Source organism: Dipodomys spectabilis, unplaced genomic scaffold (assembly GCF_019054845.1).
Source record: "Dipodomys spectabilis isolate Male_0828 unplaced genomic scaffold, ASM1905484v1 ptg000185l, whole genome shotgun sequence".
NCBI lineage: Eukaryota > Metazoa > Chordata > Mammalia > Rodentia > Heteromyidae > Dipodomys > Dipodomys spectabilis.
This window is the reverse complement of record NW_024870862.1, coordinates 21,595-27,376: the sequence shown is the minus strand read 5'-3', so window position 1 is coordinate 27,376 and position 5,782 is coordinate 21,595. Positions and strand designations below refer to the sequence as shown.

The 5,782-nt window shown below is 33.4% G+C and overlaps 1 pseudogene; it reads right to left on the bottom strand.

The window, feature by feature from the left end:
- Positions 1–3,966: 3,966 nt before the first annotated feature.
- Positions 3,967–4,079, bottom strand: LOC122121164 (annotated as a pseudogene).
- Positions 4,080–5,782: the final 1,703 nt, after the last annotated feature.

Sequence of the window (5,782 nt, the reverse complement as noted above, 5' to 3'; positions counted from 1 at the left end):
CATTAAGAACAACAACAACAAGAACATGTCTTGGAGTTCATTTCACTTAGAAGCACCCTACATGGTCATATGTACATAGCTATTGAGTTATTCTACTCATCTACTAAGATTATCCTTGATGTACACAATAACGCTCCTATGCCCCAGCAATCCCACTTCTGGGCATTTAACCAGATGATCATAAACAAGGCCACACTAAAGCTACCAGCGCAATTATGTTTATCACAGTAATATTTACCATAGCTAAGATGTGGAATCAACTCTGAAGCCCCTCAGTAGATGAATGGATCAAGAAAATGAGACACACACACTTACATACACACATAGACACACGTATCATGCTTCCATCAGAAAGAAAGATACCACCTCATTTGTAAGGAAATGGAAGGTCTTGGAAAAAACCATATTAAGTGAAATAAACCAGACTTAAAGAAACATAGTTCCCATGGTTTCCCTTATTTGTAATAATTAGTTTACATCAAGGATAATCTCATGTATTTTAATTTGACAGTTTGTTCTATGTTGAGTATGCAACATTATTACAATATTGTTTGTTATCATTTCTGCAAACAGACAGGTATATTGAAAGAATTACATTCATCTTTTCAATTACTAAAAGAAGAACAACTAAAAGAGCAACCCCTACTAGGAAGAACAACTCCTACTTACTTAGCTTCATTCCTATGTAAGGCCACTGTTGTCCCCTGTATCCTCATGTTGTACATTTCAACTCTATACCTCATACTGTATATCTAGTATCTTCTACATTGTGAACTAAATGCCCCAGAATTTCCAATTTGCTTTACTTTAAAAAAAATCTGTCTTAATATTTGAGTTTGTGTGTGTGTGTGTGTGTGTGTGTGTGTGTGTGTGTGTGTATGTGTGTGTGTTTACAAAGATCAGAACACAACATTTTTATTCATTTCGAATACATCTTTCAGGTCATTGTCAGTTGTGGCTAATGGGAGCAGTCTCTTGTTATTTTAAAGATGAAACAGAAAAAGATATTTGTGCATGTACCACAGTTGCTTTATTAGTCTGTAGTTGAACACTAAACATTGACTTATATCTTGGCTTCTCTTGTGAATAATGTGAATAACAATGAACTACAGATATATTTATGAGGTACGCAGAGAGAAATAATCACATTATTGGTGGATCAGATGATATCTCAACTTTGGATTTCTTTAGAAACTTGCATACTACTTTCTACAACGAGAATACTAAACTGTTTTTTGACCAATAGTGTAGAAAATTTCCTTTTCTCCACACTCTCACCAACATTATTACCGTTTATTCAAAGGTAATAAAGGGCAGGTTTTTACTATCTGCAGTACCCTAGACTGGCCTTAGAATTAAATCCAACCTCTTAAATGCTTGGAATTACAAGCCTTTACCACCATAACTGGATCCATTGATTTTTTGATGAGTTATAATAGTTATGAAGTTGTTTCATAGTAATTTTAAATTATATTTCTCTAATGACTTCTGCCCAAAAAGCATTAAGGCAGCATAGAAGTTGTATTAAACACAACTTTGTAAACCCACAGGCAATTTTCAGGGCTTATGGAGAACATGTCTATTCAGAACTTTTGTCCATTTTTAATCCAGGTTCTGGTTAGTCTCATCTTTAATCTCGCTAAATCAGATCAATAATTAATTCAAGGTAGTAGAAAATAAAAAAAATGAAGCAACTCTTAACATTTTTCAGTTTTCAATAACATGGTATTGCTTACATCATTTTCTGTTAAAAATTGACACTATATAACTCAATTTAGTTAGACCTGTTACAGGGCTGTAGTTTATTTATTTTACATTGATTGTTCTTTCCAAAGCCTGTTTGTCTAATTTCCCTTGGTTTCTTTCAGTCTCAAGTAGCTCAGATTTCAAACTGAAGAACAAATGGAAGGAAGCAAACAACAACAACAAAAAACTACAGTTCCTCTCATCCGATGATGCCTGTATAAGAATGAGGAAAGAGTTCATCCTTTTAAGGAGCTATGATAGGACAACAAAAAAGAATTTATTCTTCTATGACTTCTTTATCTTTGAGATGTAACTTAAATGTTGTAAAACACAAAATACTGCTCAGATACTTTTATGTTTTATCAGTTTTGCACATTTTCATATGGATTTCACCTCAGTCTACAATATTCCTTCATCATTCTGTCCCTGATATTTTTACACTATCAAGACATAACATAACCAGTTTGATTTACAGCATGAGAAGTTATCCACCTGGCTTCCTTGGAAGCAGAGCATGATCAATAGATATTACTTCTAGTTGCTCACTACATGTAATAGTTTCTGTACTACTTATGACGTTCTATTTAGTATTTATAAAAGATTGCTGGCTAAACTCAAAGCTCATTCCTAGAAGTTTATTTTAAGTATTTCACAAGTTTTATTCCCTTAATTGTTAAGATAACATTTGCTATAATGTTAATGTTATTTTAGTGTTTGGAAAAATTGTAATTAAATGCAGTAAGTGCACGGCCTAAAGACACACACAGTGGGGAAAGAAATGAGTCAAAGTTTCCGAAAGTCTTTCAGCAATACACAAAAGGTAGATAAAATCTCTCCATTCTATTACACTCTCAATTCAATATTCATATTGTCCAAGAAATAATAGCATAGTAAATACTGCCCATGGTGATTGTTTTCTATCACATTTGTCTTCAATACAGATTGTGTTGGTGACACTGGTTTATCATGCACAGAACTGAGCTTATACATTGAGATCCAAAGAGAGGCAAATTTCTTCTGTCCCACAATTCCAGTATCCTCTTTAAAAAGTACTAAAACTTTTAAATATCATCACCTACTGTCTTATAAGTATCCAAAAAGAAAAAAAATCATAAATAATCACTCCAAAATGCTTTAAAATTGGAGATGCTAAAACATGCCCTCTGAAGTAAATTTTCTTCTACTTTTAACGTTATTCTGAAAGCTTTTGCTGGTTTGTCACACCTGTAATCCTAACTACTATGGATATCTACTCAGGAGCCTGAGATCTGTGGATAGCAGTTGGAAGCCAATCAGGGCAAAATAAATTCAGGAGATTATTTTTCAAAAAATTTAATGAACTAGCATAGGGCCAAGAATGGAGATGTAGCTCATTTAGTAGCTCATCAATCTAGAGAAAAAAGGCCCAGCAAGACCTTGAAGCCCTGATTTCAAACACTGAGCACTTCAACACACATTCAAGTACTTGAGCACATGCGTGCATTCACCCACATGTGTATTCAAAATGCCTTCATATCGGAGTTTTGCATGAATTCCTTTGCTAACGATATTATATGAGTAAAATAAAGGAAATAAACTCTTCCATCTCAGAACATTTTTATACGTTCTTATTGTAAAAATACTGTACATAGGGGTAACACTTACATGAGCAAGGTAATGAGTACATTCCCTAACAAGCATTGTTACCTCCTCCTTTATTGTTCCCCTACATCCCTTCCCTCCCACCTCCACAAGTCCATTAACCTCCTCCCTTTCCCGGCCTCAATTGTAAAGTTCACTTTACAACATAGTGTCTTGTGCATCTCATTGTTACAATGGGTATACCTGTATCCCTATTTAATCATTTTGGTTTTTTTTTCCTTCCCATCACCAAATTAGAGGAGAGTATATACAAGATGTAGGCGCACCAACTTCAAATACAGTGAAAACAGGTGTTATAGCATGGGGGACGAACATACAAAGAAACAAAAAAAAACACACTGCACGTTACAAGTACATGAGAAACAATAGCAAGAAAAAAAAAACCACTTGTGTCCCTAACATGGGTTTCATTTCCCTTAACATAATCTTATCTGGTGATATACACATAACTTTTGGCCTTTTCTGCTTATCCTAGACATACATTAGTTATTGAAAATTAGAGAAACCATGGGACCTAAGTTTCTTTGGACTTGGCTTACTTCAATTAATAATTTTTTTTCCAAGTCTTTCCATTTCCTAAAAAATTGGGCGATGGAATGCTTCAGGAATTTGCCTGTCATCCTTGAGCAGTGGCCATGCTAATCTTCTCTGTATCATTCCAATGTTAGTGTATGTGATGCAGAATTGTGCACAGAACATTTTTATATATAAATTATAATTGATTTTCTTTAACTAGACAATTCAACAAAAAGTAAGTTTAAAAGAATTTTCGTGAAATTTTAGAACCATGTACTTCTTACATAAGTACACATTTAAGAATAAAGTCACGATTGACATGTCAAAAACAAAATAATTCCAGATATTTGTTGTTCAAGAGATGTGTAGGAGGAGGAATTCAATTATTCTATACACGGGACCTGCCATAATGAACACTGCAGCAAGTGTTAAGGTTTGTTAAAAGTTTTAATGTTTTCAATATATTTAATTTTGGGAATTTGCTTATATATGCCAAAAAGTGGGACTGTTTGGCAGGTCATAATACTTTTCTATAAAGTATTTAAGATTTATGGTAGCAGATAAGTACTACTAAGTATGTACATTTCAGATTTTATAGAAAGTTTAGTAATGAGAAGTTGCAAAGTCTTTGTGTAAAGGAGCAGAATAAAGAGTTGACTATGTTAACTACACAGTTTCTGTTAAAAGTGTAGGCCTTCCTTACTTCATATGTTAATGAGGAACAAATGATGATATAAGCCATATACAAATTATGAGATGAACTATAAATAGTAATCTTAGTGGGTGTCTTTATATAAAATTCTTGTGGAACATCATAATCTTAGCCAGTGTTAAATGTAAAGAAATATGACAATAATAAAATCTAATTTGTAGTACACTTCAAATACTGAAAACACTGGTAATGGTTTTGTTTTTTATTTTATTATTCATTAATATTTCATAATTGGTTTTCTTTATTTTTAGCATTGTTTTCCTTGTTGTAATATAATACAACTTTTTGTAAGTTGTCATTAGGAAGTACTTTGAGAAGGTTACTGGGATGGCCACACCATTTTTTATAGGTGTATGTGAATTTATAAAGAGGAAACTTAGAACAAAATATGTATTTAAAAAATGATCAAGTGGAGTCTGATTCAAGAGTGTTAATGTATGTCCTCACCTAAAATATTAGCCCTAGGCTCAAGGAGAGTTATTACAGAGTTGAGGGCACAAAAGTGAGAGACTGTGTTTTGTTTTGTTTTTTATTTTTATTTTGTTGGTCATGGGGTTTGAACTCTGGGGCCTGGTGCTGTCCCTCAGCTCAAGGTTAGTGATACCACTTGAGCCACAGCACCACTTCCATCTTTTTCTGCTTATGTGATGCTGAGAAATCAAACCCAAGGCCTCATGCATGCAAGGCAGGCACTCTACCATTGAGCCACTTCCCAGTACCTGAGAGACTGGGTTTTATAAAATCATCTAAACAACATTTGCTTTCTGCTTTGGGTTATATAATGAAATATATGAGTATCTTTTTTATGTTTTTGTGCATTGTCATACTTCTAAATTTATACTAACTTCACCACTTTATCCTTGTCAAAGTCATGAAATATCTCTGAGAGTTTGCTTCTGTGAAGATTGTTTTTGCATTTATAATTTCTTCTGAGTCATTTTTTTAAACAAAATCACTTTATATTTCATGTTGATGGGTATTTACACAGAGACAGGAATATAGAGGATTTAGTTTACCAAATGAACATTAAAATTAGTGCTCAAAAATAAAAATCAGCCTTAACACATATTTTCATATCTTTCCCTACAATGTATGAGGGAGGCATTTTAGCTCCAATTTTCTTGGGATTCCTAGGTTTACAATTCTTAAATCACAGAGACATGCTGT